Source organism: Sphaerodactylus townsendi, linkage group LG05 (assembly GCF_021028975.2).
Source record: "Sphaerodactylus townsendi isolate TG3544 linkage group LG05, MPM_Stown_v2.3, whole genome shotgun sequence".
Lineage (NCBI taxonomy): Eukaryota > Metazoa > Chordata > Lepidosauria > Squamata > Sphaerodactylidae > Sphaerodactylus > Sphaerodactylus townsendi.
This window is the reverse complement of record NC_059429.1, coordinates 67,748,038-67,771,812: the sequence shown is the minus strand read 5'-3', so window position 1 is coordinate 67,771,812 and position 23,775 is coordinate 67,748,038.

The window sequence follows — 23,775 nt, the reverse complement described above, 5'->3', positions numbered from 1 at the left end:
TCTAAAGAAGATCTTGCACAATCAAAATGTGTCAGGTCTTTTTAGGTCTTTTATGTGTTACATTCTGAGATATTGGGCATTTGATCTTTAAACAGGCTTTGTGGTTGTTTGTTATATATTTTGTGATATTGTGATATTCTACATGTTTTAAGATTTGTATATATATTTTCTTTTAAAAATTTTAATATAGTTTTAGTGTTAAGAATATAGCACAGTGCAATAAAATAATGTAATTAAAAATAGGATAATTTTTACTCAAAAATGATGACACAGATGCAAATTTGAACTTATAACCTGTTTTTATTAATTCCAGTATTCAAACATCTGTAGTTGTAGCCTCCCAAACCTGAGTGAACTTAGATAAGCTTTTCTTCAACAGAAGGAGCCTAATTGTAGAAAACCCAACATAAGTGGATTTTACCTATGGACATGGCCCACCCACCCTAACAGAGGGAGAGGGAGGGGTGGCTTGCAAGGGAAGGGGAGGGAGGAGTGGCATGCGAGGGAGGAGAGGGAGGGGGCCTGGCATCTGGACATGGCCCACCCACCCTAACGGTGGGAGGGGAGGGGAGAGTGGCATGCAAGGGGAGGGAGGGAGGAGTGGCATGCAAGGGAGGGGCCCCGGCATCTGGACATGGCCCACCCACCCTAATGGAGGGAGAGGGAGGGGTGGCATGCAAGGGAAGGGGAGTGAGTGAGGAGTGGCATGCAAGGGAGCGGGAAAGTTCAGGAACACTGGACTTTCTCCATCGTATAATCATGTTTGGGATTCTGTTTGCCCTTATTATTTGGGGGTGAGTGGATATTCTTCTTGCCCCTGTGTGATGGGGTAAAGCTTCAGACTGATGAATCTGGGTGTAATATGGCATATTGTCCCTACAATAAAAGTATTGTAGGGGTATCTGGACGGCTGTCCATATTGCTGTTGGTGCTGGAAATACCTGGGTTTGAAGCCGAATGGCTGCATGGTGATCCCCAGGGATTTAGCTGTGTATTGTTTTTCTTCATCTTTTGCAGCAAGTCATCTGTACTGTCATGACATAGATCAGTGGTGGCGAACCTTTGGCACTCCAGATGTTATGAACTACAATTCCCATCAGCCCCTGCCAGCATGGACAATTGGCCATGCTGGCAGGGGCTGATGGGAATTGTAATCCATAACATCTGGTGTGCCAAAGGTTCGCCACCACGGACATAGATTCTTCTCATCAAAAGGCTTCTCATCAAAATTGGCCACAAATGGAGTCTTAAAGCAATTGCAGAGGCCATTGATTTAGTGGATTTGTTCACCAGATATCCAGCCACATTAAGCTGTTGCAGCCCCTGTTTGGAACCTTCTGATGGAGTGGTCTTCGCTGTGGCCCTATTCTCATCCAGGATGGCATCCACCAGCTTGCTGATCCACCTCCTTGGGGCCGAAGATTGAGAAGAGCCACTTTGGTTCTGATCATATCATTGGGCTGGAGTAAAAAGTTGATTCCGAGATGAACTGGAATTGGAATGATAGCCTCCAGAACCAAGGGGAGTATCTGACCCAGCTACGTCCTCTGGAGGAATGGTGGGATGAATGTGAAGGCAGTTTTGAGGCCCCCCTCAATCTTCCCTTAGGCAATGGTTCTTGGGTTGGTGGGAGTGGGAGGTGTCTTTCTACAACCTTTGCCCAATGTTGGGCTTCCTAGGGAGTTTGGATGAGGCCCTCAATAGGCTGCTCCCCCACCCTCTCCCATCAGAACTGAAGAATTGATGGGGAATGGGTTCTTTTCATACCTTCCAGCAATGGAGGAGCCAGGGACTTATCATACAGGATTGCTTTAAGGAGTGAGGCATGGTTCTGCCTTGCCTTTGGGGTGCATTTGGTGCTGATCTTACACGCAGCCAGGATATGATCCTCTCCCATGCAAAGGAGCCATTCCTGGTGTCCATCAGTTTTTCCCATCTTCACTCCACAGTTTTTCCCATCTTCCCTGGAGCATTTTAAAAATAAGACTGGGCCTTTCTTGGTTCTTTCTGCTGTGAAGATGAAAGCTAAGTCCTAACTTTGAAGAGCTAGCTCTTCTCCCGGGGTAGCGAAAGAAAGACTGAGGGATGAGCTCTCACCTTCCTCCTCCTCACATGACCATTTGGGAGGAAAATTCCTACCTTTTTGGTTTGGAGGAGGAGGAGGAGGAAAAGAGCTCTCTAGTGGGCAAACATTTGAAAATCATCTCCGTGGCTGGCCTGCACTGAGTGCAGTCCCACTGTGAAGATGCCCAGTCAGACCTTGAAGATGATCTATTTCTACAAAAGCAATGTTAAGTTGATTGTGAAAAAACATAGTAAAGAATTAGGCTTTTATTTAACTGCTTAACTATGGTTTCAGGTGCCTAAGTAGATATTAATATTTGTATTACATCTAAAAAGAAATAAAAACAATCAAAGATTATTTGGCACTCAGTGCTAAACATATATAGAGAGAATTTAGGGCTAGTTTGCACAATCCTGGCAGTACATCACAGAGTTACAGAGTTGCTTTTGCAAGTGGCACATGTTGCCTAGGAGTGCAAGGGCTGCCCTCTGCTGCATATTTGATCAAGCTGCTTGGACAGAGGCAATTTCACTGATCTGGTCAACGTGGTGGGAGGTGCAAAATGGTTCCCTCATTACGACCAGGAAGCTGGCAAGGCAGCAGGAAGTCCTGCTGCCTTGTCTTCTAGTGCCCTCGGCCCTCAACATGGGGGGGGCAGGAGAAGCTTCAGAGGGACCTCCCAAACCTCGCCACTTCAAATGTCGCTCTCAGCTTTAAGCCCTCCCACCCAGCTGAAGGAGGAAGTGCGGTGAGGCCCCAGCCCTGGGATCGTGAGGTAAGGGGGGGGCTCTTGGGCAATTAACCCCATTACATGTCCTGAAGCTCTGCCCCCGTTTGGCATGTTTCTCTCTTTTGTTATTTTTAAGTGTTTTTCCATTTTTTGCCTGCAAGGGGTAAGGAGTGTGGTTTTTAGGCTAGCAGCACCCAACATTTCAGGAAGGATTTTTGTTGGGAGAGACTCTCCTGTTGATACTCAATCTTCAGGTTTTGGTGAGCGAATTTGGTTCAGGGGCTACCCAAAGTGATGTGGACTCCCAAAGTGGTACCCCACCCCCATTATTATTTAACACAATAGGGAACTAATAGGAAGATGGAGGTTTACACCCTTTATGCGCTGTCCACAACCCCGGACCCTGGAACAAACTTTACCTCGCCTGTACCTCATTGATGAAGTCTCAAAGATGCAAAACTGGTGCTGCCCCAATGCTTAGCTTACACGTACCCCCCATGCAGGCATACCTGGGCTAATTTCCCCTTAGATTCTTCACTTTTAAATCCATTCCTTCCAGGCGGTAGATTTCCAGCGGAAGAATCTGAGGTCCCTGTGTGCATAAACATTACTTTCGAAAGTGATGCGCTTCGAAGAATCCCCAAATAACGACATTGTAGTAATGTACCGTAAGGGGTCTCCGGATCTCATTATTCGGACTTCCGTACTGGGGGAGAACTGAGGTCATAGGCAGCAGTCTTCTGGTGCCCATCTTGACACTACAAGAACACCCACAGAGAGGGAAATGACCTGCTGTCTTCGTGCAAAGGGGGAGAAGGAGAAGATGGGAGCCATACTGTCAGACCATAATAAATTATGAAAGACTTTTTACAAAAAGGAAGAAAACAACAACCTTGTTTTTAAGATGAAATGAATAGCAATAAAAGAGAGAAATTGAGGGAGGAGGGAGGCTTCATTAGCAAAAAGTATAATAAGTAGCCAAGACGCACAAGCCAGAGGAGGCATTCCCTGCTGAGAAGCTGAAACGCTTTGACAACAGAAGAGACGGAGATGGCAAAATAAAGAAGTTTTAACCAAGCTGCAATTTGCGCCAGGAGAGAGAGAAAAAAAAGCAAGAAGCATTAAAAAAAAACAATAGAAGTAACAGAATTACTTGCCAATTTCTCTTCAATTCTTGTTTTTTTTTCTTAACCTTTAAGGCTACTTACTGCCTGGGGTCTCCCGTACCTACATGGGACCGCCTTTGCCCCCATATGTTAATTGGCCTCTATGTTCAGCAGGAGCCTGGTTTTACTCGCGACCCCTAGCCCTCAATGATGGACACTGGCCTCCACCTGACCAGAGCTTTACAGCTCTGGCACCTGCCTGGTGAGGCACGTCTCCCTCAGCTATGCGGTTCTCACCCGGAATCTTAATGAGTTCGGCAGAGGCCACCGTTGTGGCAAGACCCAGCTGTTCCCATCGCCTTTGAGAGGCTAATGCTGCATTGGCCCCACCCACCCAACATCAGAAGTGGAATCTGCACTGTCTACTTAGAAGGGGATTCTTTTAAGGGGATCATGATAGCAGGTCGTTTCATGCTATTGATGTTGGTATTTGGAAGCTGCATTTTAATAGGGTTGGTTTTAATGTATATAGAGCCATAATTATTTATTTAATTAACTCTGGTATTATTGATTTTATTTTGTGTCGCCTATTGTATCTTGTTGTTCATTCAGCCTCTTGAAATTCTCCAGGGAGGAATAGCGTATACAAGTATAATTGATAGATAGATAGATAGATAGATAGATAGATAGATAGATAGATAGATAGATAGATAGATAGATAGATAGATAGATAGATAGATAGATAGATAGATAGATAGATAGATAGATAGATAGATAGATAGATAGATAATGAGGCTTTTGGCAAAACAATCCGTCGGGCACTTTAAGAAGAAACGGAAGTAAACAGAAGTGACTTTTTTACCATCCAATGTGAAGAAATAAGAGGAAGTGAAAACGAACAAGTCCAGTTGAGATGGAGATAAGTGGTTGGAATAACCAGTTGCACTCTGCCTATTCCAGCTGTTCTAGCAATGGAAAAAGAGGGAGAAAATAAATAAATAAATAAATAAATAACTATTCACAGCTACACATAAATAAGAGTACAAAGAAGGATTACTGTCAAAGAGATATACAGGAATTTAAATGAATGCCCTAGGAATGACAACAAGAAGACTCAAGGCAAACTCAACATCATCAATCAAAGCGAACAGAGCAGCAGAAAATGAAACACCAGAGAAAAACATGGAGATGAATCAGTGACTGGAGCAACTGTTCGAATTAACGAAAGAGAAATTCAATAAGATGGAATTGGACATCCAGGAAATAAAAAAGGACACCTGTCAAATAAAAAGAATGGATGCTACAATAAAGCAAATGGCAGAAAACCTAAAGGACAACACCAAAAGACTGAGTGAGGTGGAAGAAATAACTGAATCTGCAGAAAGCTAAGGAAGATGTGGCAGACCAATTGGCTCTCCTGGAACTCAAGACAAAAGGAGACTATGTTAAGATTCTGCGGTGTCAAGGAAGATTCACAATAAAACTTAATGGAAAAGTTAACTCTATTATTTGCAGAAATTTGGGAGATCCCTGAAAAAGAGGTATCAAGAGAAATAGACAAAATATATAAACTTTTGTTATGCTACAGAAAAAAAGTGCCCCAAGATATAATTATAAACTGCACGCAGAAATCATAAGAGACCTGATCCTAAAAGTCCACTCAGCGCAAAGATTAACTTTAGACTTTATCAGTTTTGAAAGAAGTCCCCAGACGCATCTTGAGAAAAAGGAAGGATTATGCAAAGATAACCAAAATGCTGAAAGAGAACGAAATTACATTTAGGTGGGCGGAGTTAGAGGGGATAAGCTTCCAATTCAAAGGTAAAAGATACTTCATGGACTCTCCTGATAAAGCTCAAGACTTCATAGCCAAGAATAAGAAGATCCTGATCTAAGAAAACTGTTAGGTAGTATATTTGCTTATTTAAAGTAATTGTTTTTTGCTTAATGTTGCATAAAATAACTACCTGTAATATCAACGGTCTTCATAACCCTAGGAAACGCAGAAATGTGTTCTCCCATTTTAGTAAGGAGAATAACAAGTGTCTTGCAGACACTTATGTAAAATCAGGGGATGAAAAATTGATACATTGTGCAAAATTAGGTCAGCTGTTTCATGTAAGCTTCTCCAAAAAGAAAACACGGGTTGCCCTCTTTGTGAAGAACCATTTAGAACCAAAACTGATACTGAGGATTGTGAAGCCAGATATTTTGCATTAGAAGTTCACTCAGAAGGACATACAATTTTGGTAGTGGGGGTTTACACTCCTAATGACAATAAGGCAATTTTTATACCAATTTAATGAACATCTTATTAGACCAGAATTATGATAATTGGATACTATTAGGAGATTTTAACGGTGTAATAGATCCCAATTTGGACAAAAAAGAAAAGAAAAATATAAAACAAAACAAAGAATCTATTTAAAAAACCCCACAAAATGGGAAACTTTCCAGGTCTTTTTTTTTAACTCTGACTGAACTTCTACATTTATAAGATGTATGGCAGGAAAGGGAAAAGAAGGGCAGAGGGTTTACATATTTCTCAAGCAGACATTAATGTTTTTCATGCTTAGACATGATATGAACATCAGGTAAGATATATAACAAAACATAGACAATAAATATTGCCCCCAAGATTCTATCAGATCATAACCTAGTAATTTGGACACCCACCAAAACCAACAAGGAATTTTACTTGGAAATGTAAAGATTAGTTACTAAAAAGAGAAAGAGTTGCGAAAGAAATAAGACAGACTTTGGAGTCCTATTGGGAAACTAATGCCCCCCACACAAAAGATCAAAATTTATTGTGGGATCCCTACAAAACAGTAATGAGGGGGGCATTGATTTCACAAGAAATAATATGGAAAAAAACAAAATCAAACAAAAAATGGAATTAGAAGCAGAACTAAAAAAACAAGAGAACTTATTACAAACAATAAACAAAAAACTATTCTGAACAAAATAAAATTAATTCGTAAATCAAATAAACAATATAAACACAAAAGAAATTTCAAATAGGATTACTTACCTGAGACAAAAATAATTCTTCACAGCCAATAAACCTGGAAGGTGGCTATCTGTCAAAATACAACAAGAAAACGAAAGAAATATAATAACAAACATTTAAAATAAAGGCAAAAGTATTTATAATGTTAAAGAAACTGAGGAACTATTCCGCAAATATTACCAAACATTATATAAAAAAGAAAAAATTTTTAATGAGGATATACAAAATTATTTAGACAAACATAAGCTTGGAAGAATTTCACCCAAACAAGTAATGACAATTAACCAAAAAATCACTGCAAAGGAAATAACAGAACCAATTAAAAATTTGAAAACGAACAAAGTACCCAGACCTGATGGCTTTACAGCCAGTTTCTACAAAATGTTTGAACCACAATTAAACCCATTCCTGTTGGTAATAGCTAATGAAATTCTAGAAGGGAAACCAACACTTAAAACATGGGAAGAGGCAAATATTACCTTAATTCCGAAAAATAATGAAACAACTCTTGAACCTGATGAGTTTAGACCCATATCCCTCCTTAACGTTGACTATAAAATCTTTGCCTCCATTCTGGCAAATAGACTTAAAAAAAATCTTAAGGAATTTATTAACGAAGATCAGGGTGACTTCCTGCCTAATAGACTAACTAAAAACAACGTGAGAATAGTAATTGACCTCACTGAATATTTAGATCATAAACCAGATATAACAGCTGCTTTATTATTTTTAGACGCCCATAAAGCGTTTGACCAAGTCAATTGGTCCTTCTTAAAAAAAGCACTCCCACTGATTGGAATTATGGGGTGGTTTGAAAAGCAATTACAATCATTTATTCTAACCAAAGAGCAAAAATAAAAATTAATGACAACTACACCCAATCCATAAACATTCAACGAGGGACGAATGTTTATGGATTGGGTGTAGTTGTCCCTTCTTCTATTTATCATTGTAGCAAAGATTCTACTTAATGATGTAAGGAACGACAACAAAATAAAAGGAATCAACTATAAAGGAGTAAAATACAAAACAAAAGCATATGCTGATGACATGGCATTTTTTACACAAGATCCAATAAACAATATTTCATCATTATTGAGAAGATTGAAGTATTCGGAAAATTTGCAGGACTAAAAATAAACAATAAAAAGACAAAACTATTAACAAAAAACTTAACAGAAAAAGAGAATATGAAATTGAAAACCCTAAAATTTAAAGTAAAAAAAATATTTAGGCATTGTACTACCTGGCAACAACTATCACATATTTCAGAACAATTATGGAACAACATTAAAGAGGACTTAAAAAAGAACAATGGTTGTAAAAAACCATTTCATTAGGAAAACATTAATAAAAACCTGAAAAAAATATCAAACAATATTCTATAATAAATTACCTGGATGGGTATCAAGATGCGAAACACTACAAATAAAAGTCACTAATATAGGTGAACCATGGCCCAGATATAAGGGTCTAATAATAGAGGGGAACAATTAAGAATTAAAATCAAAAGAAAATTTAATATTTAACGACAAATCCTGTCAACGGTTCACCTATACGCAAATTCATAATTATTTTTAAATGGACAGAGAAATTTGGGGATTCAAATTGAAAGATAATGAATTAGATAAACTATTAATAATGAGACAAAGAAGCAAATCAGTAAAATATATAAACTTTTTATTAGAAGTTAAAAGAACAAGAATTAGTAAAACCGATGATAAAATGGGTGGCTACTATAGGTAGAGACATTCAACTAGATACGTGGACAAAGTAATGGTCAGACATTTATGCATTCACTCCCTGTACAATACTAAGAGAAAATAATCTGAAATTATTCCATAGGTGGTACCTTACCCCACAGAAACTTGCTAAAATGTAAAAAGGATATTCACCAAAATGCTGTAAATGCAGGGGGAAAAGTGGGTTCCTTCATACATAACTGGTGGTCCTGCAAATATGTTAAGAAATTTTGGATTAAAATACATCTACAAATACAAAAAATACTAAAGTTGAAATTTAAAAGATCTCTAGATACTTCTCGGTTAAGCCCTGTATTCTCAGATCTTAAATTTTCCAAACATAATCTGTATCTTCTCCTTTATTTAATATCAATGGCAAGACTTCTGTTAGCAAGCAACTGGAGAACTCTGTCATTACCAACAATAGAAAAATGGATCCATAAAGTTCAGGAATTCAGCCAGGCAGACAGAATCAATAAGCATCTTGGTTTTGGCACCACACCTATAAAGTTCAAGAGTTCGAAAAAAAGAAGTGGGCCCCATGGAAAAACCTATTATTATTAGAAAGGTATATAAGATATAAATGAAAATTGCTAATAGCTTATAAATACTGTTTAATTACTTAGTTATAAAGAAATGGTAAAATTTATTAAGTGAAGGTTAAGCAAAGTTGTAGCTGTTTCTTTAAAAGAACCTTGTATAAATGATTACAAAGAAGGATGAAGGGGGAGTCAAACGGATCTGTAAAAATGTTCGTTTTTTCAGAAACTATATTATATGTTAAAGGTGATGGGTATAATATATTATTTTTTTGCTACTTCACTTCTTATTTTTCTCTTTGTTCTTAATTTCCATTTTCACTCGTCTTCCATTCTTTCTTTATAGTAGTTAAAATTTAATGTAAGAATGGAGAGCTATTTGTCAATGTGTGTTTATTTTATTGCATGATGAATGTGTTTCTAAATGTTATTATGTTACTTATTAAAACGACCTAAATAAAGTTTTTTTTAAAGGAATTGAGTGAAATTATGCACTTGGTAAATTCATTGAAAGCCAAATTGGATAATATTATCAAGTAGTGGAATGCAATAACCCTGGTAATCACAGCTTCTTTAACAGAACACCTTCATATAGACTCTTCCTCATTTCATTGCTGCCTTGAATAAAAATGGTAAAAAAATTAGTAAAAACAGATTTTGTCTGCCAAAGGCTTTTTACTGAACATTTTTATTCGATTTATTCTACTGATGATAGATTTTACAGATATTTTATACAGCGAAACCTTAGTTTTCATTGACTGCGGTTATCGTTGGTTTAGGTTTTTGTCGATTTTTTCCATGAACATTTTGTCTCGGTTTTCGTTGGTTGCCTCATCGGATTTTGCCGCTTTTGTTGCCGTGCCCTCGCTGCTAATTTCCTATGGAAATGGAAATTTCTTATGGAAATCATTGCCTCGGTTTTTGTCAGTTTCAGATTTCGCTGATTGTTTTTGAACAGATTACCAACGAAAACCAAAGTTCCACTGTACATTGAACTGAGTGTTAATTCTGAAAGATATTCTAAAAATTGTTTCTTATGGTGTCATTCTAAGCATGTCTATTCAGAATCCTATTCAAGTCTTTTCAATGGGATTTCCTCCCAGGAAAATGTTCTCAGGATTGCACTGTTAGGTTAAGAAGAAAAAATTATTGAACTTTTTGGTCTCTTGTAAGAGTACAAATATTCAAAAAAATCTTATTTTTGTAACAATCATACACTTAATGTTACTTATTTATACCCACCTAAACATAGCACATATGTATTCAACAACTAACCTTTAATTCATATTAAAATTCATCAATATACTTAATTCTCAATGTGGGCTCATCTGTGGACACTTAAATCCAGAGACTGGGACCATGACAAGCCAAATCATTCTTTAAATGGGAAATGTACAAGTTTGCAGAAAAATCAAAATCTAAAACAAAATAGATTTGGGTTTTAAAAAATCTCTAAATGATAAAAGAAGCACCCACAGCTTTCAGAAACGGATGTCTCCAGTGGCTATTGCTAGGCAGCCACAACAGTTTCTGTCAGTAAAAGACAGGGGGAGGGAGAAGGCTGTTTTGGTTTTGGAGTGGGCAGTCATTGGAGCAAGACCTGGCAGCAACCACCAAACAATTTGATGCCATGCAACTTTTACTCACCCAGTCCCGTCTGATAGTTACTTTTCAGCATTAACTACCCTACAAAAGACAATGTGGTGTAATGGTTAGAATTTCAGACTAGGATCTGGAAGGCCCAGGTTTGAATCCCCATTCTGATGTTTGAGCTCATTTGGTGATCTTGGGCTTGCCACACCCTTTCAGCCTAACCTACCTCACAAGGTTGTTGTGAGGATAATATGGAGAACAGCTGATGTGGGGCTTGAGGCCATATTGTGGACAAAAGCAGGATGTAAATTTAGTAAATAAACTAGCGGGGCCCGGCCACGCGTTGCTGTGGCTTATTGTGGTGAAATGGGAAAGGAACAGTAGCAGCAAATCAATTGCAGAGGCCAGCAGTACATGCTCATGCAAACATGCAGCCTGATACTGTGCGATGTCAGTGATGTGTGTGCCCGCATTCCTTGGGGGGGGGGGAGAATGGAAAGGCACCCCTCCCACACATCTAGGCTGGCTGGTCATGATCCTTTACCTGGGAGTAAGTTTGGTTGGTGGCAATGGGTGTCGCTTCTGAGGAAACCCTCTGACGGGAAGCGACGCAGCTATTCAAAGTATGTCATGGTTAAGCTGTACCGAGCTTACTCCTGAGTAATGCGTGCCTGGCTCTCCTAACTGTAACTGCAGTATTCAGGGAATCTTAGGGTGCCTGGCCCCTCCCTCCTTGGCCCTTGTCAGCTCTCACTCTCCCTCTCCCTTCCCTCTCTCTCTTCCTCTTCCTTTGCATGCCACCCCTCTCCCTCCCTCCCTTCCTCTTCTCTCTCTCCGCTTAGGTGGGTGGGCTTCATATCAAGATGCTGGGCCCCTGCCTCCCCTCCCTTGCACATGCCACTCCCTCACTCTCTTCCCTCCCTCACTTCTCTTCCCTTGCATGCCACCCCTCCCCCTCCCCCCCCTCCCCTTTCCCTAGGGTAGGGTGGGCGGGTCATATCAAGATGTAGGCCCCCCTGCCCTCCCTCCCTTGTACGCTACAGCTCACCGTCTCCCCTCTCTCACTTCTCTCTTCCTTGCATGCCTCCCCCACCGTCCCTTTCCACCTCCCTCTCTTCCCTTGCATGCCACCCAGTGGTGGGATCCAAAAAATTCCTTAGTAACAGGTTCCCATGGTGGCGGGATTCAAACTGTGGCGAGGCTCCAATGGGGCTGGGCAGGGCACGACGGGCGCGTGGCCGGCCATTCCAGGGGCGGCACATTACTGGGCGGGGTTGTGGTAAGGACGCGAGCCAGCCGGTCCTTGGGTGGAAATCTAATGCACGCGAGGCGCAGGGCTGCTACGCACGTTTTCGGTGCAATTCTCCTTGCTAGACTGCTTCAAGTTCTTATGCTCTACTTCTGAGAGAAGGGGCGAATCTAAGGCAAAAAATCACGTGACAAAATCCCCAAATAGTAAACTCCCCCTCGGCACACACAAATAATTAGTAACCTACTCTCGGGAACCTGTGAGAAACTGCTGGATCCCCATCTCTGATACCACTCCTCCTCTTTCAGTGGCAGTGGAGGCTAAGAGCTCGCAGGTATCTAATCTGAAGGAACTGCTCTTGATTCTCCGCTCTGTCACTTGAGCTGTGGAGGCTTATGTGAGGAATTCAGATTAGCCTGTGCACTCCGACCCACGCCAGCTGGGTGACCTTGGGCTAGCTCACAGCTTCTCGGAGCTCTCTCAGTCCCACCTACCTCACAAATGCAGTGTTTGTTGTGAGGGGGGAAGGGCAAGGAGATTGTCAGCCCCTTTTGAGTCTCCTACAGGAGAGAAAGGGGGGATATAAATCCAAACTCCTCCTCCTCCTCTTCCTCTTCCTCTTCTTCTTCTCCTCCTCCTCCTCCTCTCTCCCTCGTGTGTATGTGTGTGTATGTGTTTCACTTACACTCGAGTTACTGCCTATGTGCTGTTTCCACTGCTCATCTTTGGCCGTCTGAGTGAACATTCTAAGGGCACGGACATTCTAAGAGTGACAGTTACACACAGGCCCCTCCCTGTCCTTCACCAGGGAGCGCCAGGAAAAAGGCGTTTTTACCTGGTCCAGGTATGAAATTTCAGGTATGTGAACATCTGAAAACACTCTCGCCTGACTGACTATAGTGGCTGGGAATTTTCAGAGGAATTGGCCCAGCAGTTACTGAGGTACCCTGTCATCAACACATACACGGTTAGCTTTTTATATATATAGATAATAGATAAAGTTTAAAGTAGGACAGATAAAAGGAAGGTAGGAAGGACAGAAAGAAGCAGGAGAAAGTGATGATATAGAGGCTGCCAGGAGGAGACAAAGAGGAAATAAATTCAAAGCCCTCCTTTTTCCCCTGTTATATGTAATTTTTGTGTTTCTCCTCCTTTTTGTTTGATTGTTGTATGTTTTTAAACTCTTAATGAAAAAGGTCAACACAAAAAAGGAAATAATGTGTGAAGGAAATGAGTTACCCCCTACAAATACCTGCAGGTTCTCACCGTGCAGTTGTGGCCCACTCAGCTAGTATCATGCTACTTGGCCAGCATTTTCCTGGGGAGAGACTGATAGGTGGTGAGAAGGAGAAAAAGCTGAAGACTGGGGAAGGGTAGGGGGCAGATTAAGATTGATTGGCTGGTGGCTGGAAACTGAGAAAAAACCTGAAAAACTGGAGAGGTTTTAGGGTCTTTCCAGGAAGGGAAAAAGGAAATAGGGAAGGGGAAATATGTCCTCTGCAAAGCCTTGTGGATCCCTCACATGGTCTATTTTTTTAATTACACTAGAGGTCACTATAGCAGATAGTACAAACACTAAAAGCACTAAAACAAATTTCTACTTGAACTGATGCACAGTTGACGTTGCTTATTAACTAATATTGTGCCAGTTAGAGGACAGTCTAAGCAGTAGAGTTTCACACAATTTGTATGGGTTGTATAAACTTAATTTCTCAAGTATAATATTGTATCCTCTTTGGCAAATATGACAAGTGAAAAAGGAGATGCTTGGAAATGTGGCAGAACAACTAATAACCACTATAGGACTAAACTCTAGGATATCTTTGCAGAGGCATATGTCAGATTGTTTTCTCTGAGTATGCAACAAATCATTTTAAAGGAACAACCCATACTGTTTAACACTATACTTTTGTATTAAGAAGATAAAATATACTGCTGACAGTCTTGCTTTATAAATGTAGAGCAGAAGCATTATTGAAATGAAGAATATTTAAATGGGTTAAACATTTTCAATCTAAAAGTAACAATACATAAATGACCAATTCTATTCACTTTCTCTGTACCATCAGAGAAGATTGAACAGAACTTATTTGAGGTGGGGCATGGGGAGCCGGGCAGGGAAAGCGCAGGGAGGCAGTCATGCCCACGGGCTCCATATAGCCTTGGTACACCACTGCCATTAAGTCACAGCTGACTTACAGCAACCCCATAGGGTTTTCAAGGCAAGTGATTAAGCATAGGTGGTTTACCATTGCCTTCCTCCACAGTTTCCTTGGTAATCTCCCATCCAAGTACCAACCTTGGTTAGCTTCTGAGATCTGATAGGATTGGGCTATATCATACTATTCCATATTCCTCTACTGTTTTTAATGCTTAATTAATATTTTATTCCTGATTATGATCTTTATGTTCATGTTATATCACTGTAATTTTAACTTCTTTATTTTCAGATTTCTGTACATTATTGAACCACCAGCATGCTGAAGGAACTTGCATGACTACTGTTCAAAGTAACATCATGACATTGTATTTCATGAGTGGTGAAAGCAGATTAAAATGCGGTCTTAGAACAATATTACAATTAGAGGTTAATGTTCTGAAAACACTATCATAAATAGATGTGTAAATCTGTTATGAGTCACAGAAACAACTGGATGGAATAAGGGCTGAGGACAAAGAATATCTTAATTTTAGCTTTCATAGAGGGATGATATATATACTACTAATATATATCTACTACTGATATATATAAACTACTGTTCTACTAAAATTTCAATTATGAAATTTTATTAATACATGAAAATAGTTTACAATTTAATTTTATTAATACATAAAAACAAAAGTATGAAAAGATTAAAGTTGAATCCACAAGAGAGCTTACATAGAGGAAGGTTTTCCATTCACCTTTATCATCTCCCCCACACTTCAACCCAAAATGCCTCTTAAATGCTGCTCTCTAGGGTACCCTGTTCCCCTTGAAACAGCATTTCAGGGGCCTTTCAGATTGTAGTGGGAGCAGGTGAGACAAGAATATTGCTTTCCATGAGTGGAAATCTTTTCATCTGCACAGAATGCTTTAGCAGATTCAAGCCTATGGGAAGAAAAAAGTAAAAAGAATGTCATCAGTCCTAAACACCCAAATTAGGGAGTAAGTCTATGGAACTCTGTACATATTCCTCTTCCACATTTCTTTTGCAACTGCTCAGGATTTGGTAGGTACTGTGCACTAATTTAGTTGTAATATTCTGTAGCATTCAGCTAGTCATAGCTGGACATAGATACTGTATCTACCAATACACTTGTACTCATTTCCTGTGTTTACCTGTGCCCCTAGTAATCATAATACCACAATTACCAGAACAAATAATTGAATGTGTGGCTCTCTGTGAATCACCATATATCAGAATGAAATATATACATCCTACAGGATACCACTACAGTTCTAAATTCCTTCCTGTTAGCAATGTGCATGTATGACTGAAATATTTTGCACTATATGCAGCACTGACTGAGGCAAGTGGGTAAAGAATTCTGTAATATAAGAAAAATAACTATTATTAACTATTAACAGAAAATAATCTGATGCGATTGATCCAGCAAGCTGGAACTTTAATTTACTGAGATCTCTGAAATACTGCTCCTGGGAGGCAAAAAACATTAAGTACTATCAATTAAGTACAACAATGTAGAGCAGTGATGGCGAACCTTTTTGAGACTGAGTGCCCAAATTGCAACCCAAACCCCACTTATTTATCGCAAAGTGCCAACCCGGCAATTTAACCTGAATGCTGAGGTGTTAGTTTAGAAAAAACTGGTTGGCTCCCTCTTCCTCCGCCCCACCCGCTCGAGCAGGGGCCAGCCTGCTCTTGTCTCCAGCAAGTCTCACGCGCACTGCTCTGTGCCTCTCTAGCATATCTGTCTCCTCTGCGCCTCCCCCTCCTCGGGCAGCAGCCACCCGGAGCACAGGCACCAGCCCGCCAGCCGAGTCCTCCCTGCTCACCGTGGTGTACGCACGTTGTGTTCAGTGGCCCAGGCCAGCCTAGATGTGTGTGTGTGGGGTGGGTGGGTGATTTTCTGCCCCCCACATGATGAACTCTGTGTGCGCGTGCCCACAGAGAGGGCTCTGAGTGCCACCTCTGGCACCCGTGCCATAGGTTCGCCATTACTGATGTAGAGGATCTACAGTGGGTGGGGTGAATAAAAAAAAATCATGCCTGCCTTCTGCTGACATAAAACACCCTTTGGAGGTTCCAGTACACCATACTGTGGCTCTAAATGTGAGAGTAGCTCCACCATGAAGCCCTTCCCTCAGAGGTCACACAATAGCACACAGGAAACTTAAAGCAGCTTTTGCTGAAATAGGCAACTTATCTAAAAATAGCACTAGTCAAGTGAAAACCAATAAATTATAGTATATTTATTTATTAACAAAAGTTATACCCTGCCTTTCTGTCCCTATTAGGACAATCAAGATGGCTAACATGTTTTTAAAAATGCATAATAAAATCACGTCTTAAAACCAATAAAAAGTACATAACTAAACCAATTAAAACCAGATTAATACATATGAAACATAAAAACAACAATTAAAATATTAGGCCGGGAGGAGGGAACACTGAGGGAAAACCAAACAAAACAAAACGTGTTTACCTGCTGACAGAAGATGGGGACAAAAGGAGATAGACAAGTCTTCCAAGAGAGAGAGCTCCAGAGTTTGGGTGTTACTGTAAAGGATTCAATGGTGTTGATGAGCGGGTCAGCCGCCTGGCCTTGACTACATTCCACAGCCCGGGCGATGGGCCAGCTTCTCCGGCGGAGACCTTATCTCTGCGAGGGAGATGAGACCTCCGTTCCCATGGGAATCCAGGAGGGGGGATGGGATGGACAGAGTTATAACCTGTGCTTCTGGCGGGAGATCTTATTCCTGCCACTGCGTGTACGTGAGCTTTCTAGGATGTCTGAATAAACGGTCTTTTACACCCAAAAGCCTTTTATTTCTGCTTCTATGGAATTCCTTACAGTTACAACTGAAGATTCTCTATTGCTGGTTCCCATTTTTTCTCCCTGTCCCATGCCAAACTTAGGCCAGTTGTCACTCAGAAGCAATACCATGCATTTATTGGTATTCTCTAGACGATTTAAAAGACACTCCTGGATTATTAATAAAAGAGCTATGGAGCAAATAAAACAGTATAAATACCTGGGCATTACTTTCAGTTCTAATCTTAAATGGACAGTACACAGAAAACTGACCTTTGTTGCAGCCAATAATAGTGCTTCTGCAATCCAGCATTTTTTCTTTTGTTCTGGCCATCAGCATGTGCCATCTGCATAAAAGGTATTCAATGCCAAATGTGGATCCCAGTTCCTCTATGGAGCACCAATTTGGATTGGAGCGGTAAATCAAACCTTAAGTACACTCCAGTCCTACTTTTTTCATAAAATCATGGGTTTACCAAATTGTGTTCCATATGCAGCCCTGTGTTTAGAATGTGGGCAAATATCTTATGTATCAATGGCCTGGCTGAGAACTTTCAAATATTGGCTGCGTATCCATTATTTACAGGATCACTCCAGTTTACTTTTTTTAATGCTCTCTGACTCTGTGGTGTCTAGATGGATGAAGATAGTTGAGGAAAAAAATGGTACTATTGGCTTATCATTAGAATCATTATATCCTCTCACTTCATCTAAGGCATATAGTTGTTTGAATACCAAGCTTCTAGAGTAAGAGTATCGTGATATGATAGTTGTCATGAGGAAATCATGTTCCCCCTTAACTTTGCTCATTCCCTTAGAACAAGGGCACATAGCGAACTATCTTTTCTGTCTTTTAAGTCCAAAACAAAGAAGAGCTATGTCTCTTGCCCGATTTAATATAATGCCCTCTATGCTTCTCTATGGCAGATACCAACAAATAGACAAACAAAAAAGACTATGCCCATGTAACTGGGGCCAAATTGAGATGCTTGATCATACTCTCTTCCACTGTGCAAGATTTGCCAAAGTTAGGTTGAACCAGACTTCCCTTATCCCACTCTTATATAATCAACTAACTGATACTCTTAAGGTCCCTCTAATTTTAGATAACGCTGACCCCTACCGTTTGCGCGAATGTAGCTCCCCGCATCTATCCTGTTCTGACTGGCCACTGTGACCCATGCAACAGTCACCTCTAGACTGGACTATTGTAACGCACTCTACGCTGGCCTGCCTTTGACGGTGATCCAGAAGCTAAAACTCGTACACCATGCGGCAGCCAGACTGCTTACAGGAACATCTAGTCAGGATCGGATTACTCCGGTCCTATACCACCTGTACTGACTGCCCATCAAGTTCCGGGCCATTTTCAAAGTATTGGTTTTGACCTTTAAGGCCATTAGCAGCATTGGGCCTACATATCTGAGGGACCGCGTCTCCCTGTATTGCCCCGCTAGGTCCCTCCGTTCCTCGGAGGAGTACCTGCTGGAGATCTCTGGCCCAAAAAAAGATCCAGCTGGCCTCTACAAGGGCCAGGGCCTTTATGGTCCTGGCCCCTAGCTGGTGGAACAGGTTCTCTAAAAAGACCATGGCCCTGTGGGACCTACAGTGTTTCTGCAGGACCTGCAAAACGGACCTGTTCCGCCAGGCTTTTGGCCAGCTGGCTTAACCATCTGACCCTCATACCATCTAAGCCTCCCATGAGAGGGGAGGGGAAAAGTCGCCATCAGCTGTTTTTATTAAATTGTTGTTTTGTAAATTTAATTCATTGTTATATACTGGTTTTATGCTGATTTTACTGAGATTATATATTTGATGTACACCGCCCTGAGTCCTTCGGGGGAGGGCGGTCTAAAAATGTAATAAATAAATAAATAAATTGATAAATATTATAGACTTATCTCTAGATAGACATTAATTCATTAATTGGCTTGTAATATTTTAACACTATTATTTGATGTTTTATGTGTTATTTACAGCTGAAGCAACTTGTGTTTTTAGCCCTTTTAATATTTTATGGATTGTATTTTAGTAAGTTTATGCCAATAAAGGATTATTGTTGTTGTTGTTGTTGTTGTTGTTGTTGTTGTTGTTATTATTATTATTATTATTATTATTATTATTATTATTATTATTATTTCAGCCCCAGCCGGACATGGGTTGTTGGAGCGCGGTGAGTGAAGGCAAGCCCCCAGTACAATCAAAGCGTTTCTGGCCAATCCCGCTAAGCATACTGCATTATTATAGCCTCAGCCCCAGATTCTGGCTGCTCCCATTTGCTAATCATTGGGTGCGGGAGGAGCTAGGTCGATAAGTCCCTAAGCTAAAGGCATACCATTCCACCCAAATGGGCCAGTCCTCTGGGAAGCGAAAAGGATGACCCAGTTCAAAAGCAACGGTTCTCCTCCGCTCATGAGCCATTAGAATTAGGTTTTATTCTGAAGCCGGTGTAAACCTCCATAGTTCTGGGCATGCAAAGTTTGTTGTTGCATGAACCAAATTCATTTGGAAAGAAAGGATCTTAAATTCACTGACCCTCCCTACTTGGTGAACACATGAATTGGGAAAACTAGAAGCTACTCCCAATACACCCCGGCTTCATCAGCGATTGCTCCGATTCTACCCGGCATTCCGGCTTACCAAGATTTGTAGAGTATTTCCAAGAACAGAATGCGATTGGACATACCCATAGAGACACTGACTGCAAAATCATTAATGCAGCCAGAGCAACTGCCCAAAGGTGAATCTACCGCGCCAGGTCCCAATGAACTTGATTGCCTTCTTAGACAAGAACCTGCAGCCCTTGAGGGTTCATGCAATGGAACTACAAACCTACGCATGCTGCTCCTGTATTGTTTGTAAGAAAAGATGGGTCTTTACGGCTCTGCTGAATTACCGGGACTCAATGCAGTCTCCCTGTCAATAAATACCCTTTGCCATTAATCAAGGGATCTTTTGAGCGCATTGGGCAGGGCCTTATCTTTACTAAAGTTGGACTTGAGAGAAGCTTACTACAGGTCAGAATTGCTGAGCTATGAACCTTGACTGCATTTAACACAAAGTTTGGACAGTTTGAATGCCAATAGCCATTGGGTTAAGTGGAATTTGGGGCTTTTATGGCCCTTATCAGCGAAAGTTCTCCATATGATTTATTGTACAAGGGGTAGTGGTGTACTTAGATGGCGTTTTAATTTATTCACAAACCATGGAGGGAGCATGAAGCATTGGTTGGAGGTATTAACGTTTAGCAACAACTCCCCTCTTTGCCAAACTTTCCAAATGCTGTTTTCCACCAAACCTCTATTGACTGTTTGGGTTTGGATCGCCCGGAGACTAAAAATGGATCCTACTAAGAGTGATGCAATCCTCCAATGGCCTGCCTACCAACCAGAACTCAATCTTTTTCTAAGGGTTTTACCTAATTTCTATACATTGACTTTATACCCCAATTAGCTGAACTGACTCTCCCACTCACAGACCTCACTTACGCGCACTAAGGGTAAGATCCACTGACTGCATAAGCCGGGGGTTTACTTTCCCTGGTCTGGAGAATGTCAGACAACCTTTTCAGCTTTAAAATCTGCTTTTACTACCGAACCTATCCTGGAAGCACCCTGACCCAGATCTCCCGTTTATTGGTTCGCATGTGGATTGCCTCGGACAAGCTTAGGGCAGCCCTGTTGCAAGAGAAATAAAGATGATAGGCTGGTTCCGTGTGCTTGTATTTATCAAAGAAATTTACTCCGATTGCTGAACTTAGCAAGCTGGACTGCTTAGAGGGATGAGAAACTGCGACCATCAAGTAGCACTCTCCACTTGCATCCGCGAAAGCAGGAGGGGCTAAACACCCCTTTCAAGTTTGAGGTGGGATCACAAGAATACAGCGCCCTCTCCACCCTCAAGATGATCAGCGAAGCAACCCGTTGGAGCCGATTTCTTTCTGGGTTTCTCTTTCCGCGGTCCATTTTTTTCCCGGAAACACCAATAAACTGGCTGATGCGGCAGGTAAACATTTCGCCCTACCGAGGGTGGGAGCTGCCTTCACGGGACATTCAGCGCTTTTCGATCCCCACTCCCAATTGGGGCTGGCTGTCACGCCAGATCTCAGACATCCGCTCCCTCCTTCTCCGCCCATTTCCCAGCCTGGTCTCTCTCCTTTCCCTCTGGGGAACTTCGAGGAGGCGGGGGCTTGCATGAAACCGCCAGCGGCGGAGGAAGAGTGACTCCCAATTCGCGTTTGGAGGAGGAATAAGGCGTTTTGGCGGGGGGATTGTGCGTACCACCCCTCCGGTAAAAGCAGGTTCTACCGAGGCCTGTCATGATGCCCTTCGCCGAGCTGGACATTTTGGCTTTCTAAAACTCTGCATTTGGCCATACGTCCCAGTTCTGGTGGCCCAGCGATCGCTGGAACGATGGAAGGCGGTATATTAAGGTTGCTCTGTAGTGCAGAAGCCAAAGAGCGTTCCAGGAAAACCCCATGGTCTGTTGAAACCTCTCCGGTGGCCTCCCGCCCTGGGAAGTCATCTCCATAGGATTTTAATGCTGAGTTACGAGGAAAGTCAGCGCTTAACGCGGTCTTGTGGGTGGTGGTGGACTTATTTTCTAAACAAAGCCCATTTATCATATGTGCTTCCAGCCCTCCCGCTCCCTAAACAGTTAGCCCCAGCGTCTGTTCATTTCAGTATGTTTGCCGTCTACCTCCGCCCCACGTTCAAGGTGGTCTCCGACCCTTGACCCCAATTCATTTCAAGAGGTTCTGGAAAGCTTTTTCTAGGTTGTTAGGGCCGCCCACGGTGGTTGCCGCCCCTACCGCGTTCAAAGTGGCGGTGAGTCAGAAGCGAACAGAACCCTAGAGCAGTAGTATTTGCGTTGGTTATTTACACCAACTACCACCAAGACAATTAGTGCGAGCTAATCCCGTTTGCAGAATAAAGCCTATAATAATGCGGTTCATAGCAAGTACAAAAAAAAAGAAACCGCCTTGAAATTGTGTCCGATTAGCTCCCTTCCGCCCGTTACCCGCCAACTACCTCACCGGAAGCGATTGGGATCCTCGGAGTTTTCAGCAGTGGATTTCGTATCCCTGGCGAGGGTGGAAAATGGTCAGACACTTACAACACGGCTAAAGACTCCCAAAAGGCTGCAAAAGCGGATGAAGCGTACCGCTTCAGTTTCCCTCTCGTGTAAAATACCGGATTTGAATTTGTCTACCAAAAAATCTCAGAGGCGATGCATAAATTTTTTCAAAGCTAGGCAAGATTACGTAGGACCTTTTCCAGATTACTAAAGTGATTAATGATGTCACTGCCCGTTTGGATTTGCCTCTCTTAGTAATATCCATCCTGTCTTCCCATTCAGTTTACTCAAAGAATCGTTTCCGATACCTGCTTACGACCAGCGGAGAGACCCCACCGGAAACTATTATTGATGGCCACAAGCATTCTGACAGTGGCGCCATCCTGGACTCTGCTTTTAATGCATAGCGCTTACAATATTTAGTTTCTTGGGTGGGATATGTCCTCTGGGTATAATCAATGGGTTTTATTCTATTCTGAAAATATTAGCGCCCCATGCCTTATTTCTACTTTCCACAGCGCCTTTCCGCACAAACCTGGGGAGAGGTCTTTTTTTTAAAGGAGGCAGAGTGTAAAAGGATTCAATGGTGTTGATAGGCCCGGGTCAATAGCCGCTGGCCTTGACTACATTCCACAGCCAGGCGATGGGCCAACTACTCCGGCCCGGAATGACCTTATCTCTGAGGAGATGAGACCTCCGTTCCATGGGAATCGGGAGGGATGGGATGAGACAGAGTTATAACCTGTGCTTCTGGTGGAGATCTTATTCCTGCCACTCGCATTAATACGTGAAGCTTTCTAGGATGTCTGAATAAACGGTCTTTTACACCCAAAAGCCTTTTATTTCTGCTTCTATGGAATTCCTTACAGTTACAACTGAAGATTCTCTATTGCTGGTTCCCATTTTTTCTCCCTGTCCCATGTACCAAACTTAGGGCCAGTTATCTCACTCAGAAGCAATACCATGCATTTTATTGGTATTCTCTAAGGCGATTTAAAAAGACACTCCTGGATTATTAATAAAAAAGGAGCTATGGAACAAATAAAACAATTATAAATACCTGGGCATTACTTTCAGTTTCTAATCTTAAAATGGACGGAGTACACAGAAAACTGAAGCCTTTGTTTGCAGCCAATAATATGCCGTGCTTCTGCAATCCGAAAGACATTTTTTCTTTTGTTCCTGTGCCAGCCATCCAGCATGTACCCACATCTGCATAAAAGGTATTCAATGCCAAATGTGGATCCCTAGTTCCTCCTATGGAGCACCAATTTGGATTTGGAAGCCCTGTAAGAATCAAACCTTAAGGTACACTCCCAGTCCTACTTTTTTCATACAAAATCATGGGTTTACCAAATTGTGTTCCATATACGGCCATTTCTGTGTTTTAGAATGTGGGCAAATATCTTATGTATCAATGGCACTGGCTGAGAACTTTCAAATATTGGCTGCGTATCCATTATTTACAGGATCCACTCCAGTTTACTTTTTTTTAATGCTCTCTGACTCTGTGGGAATTGTCTAGATGGATGAAGATAGTTGAGGGGGGAAAAAATGGGTACTATTGGCTTATCATTTAGAATCATTATATCCTCTCTCCTAGCTTCATCCTAAGGCATATAATGTTGTTTGAATACCAAGCTTCTAGAGTAAGAGTATAAAGTGATATGATAGTTGTGCAT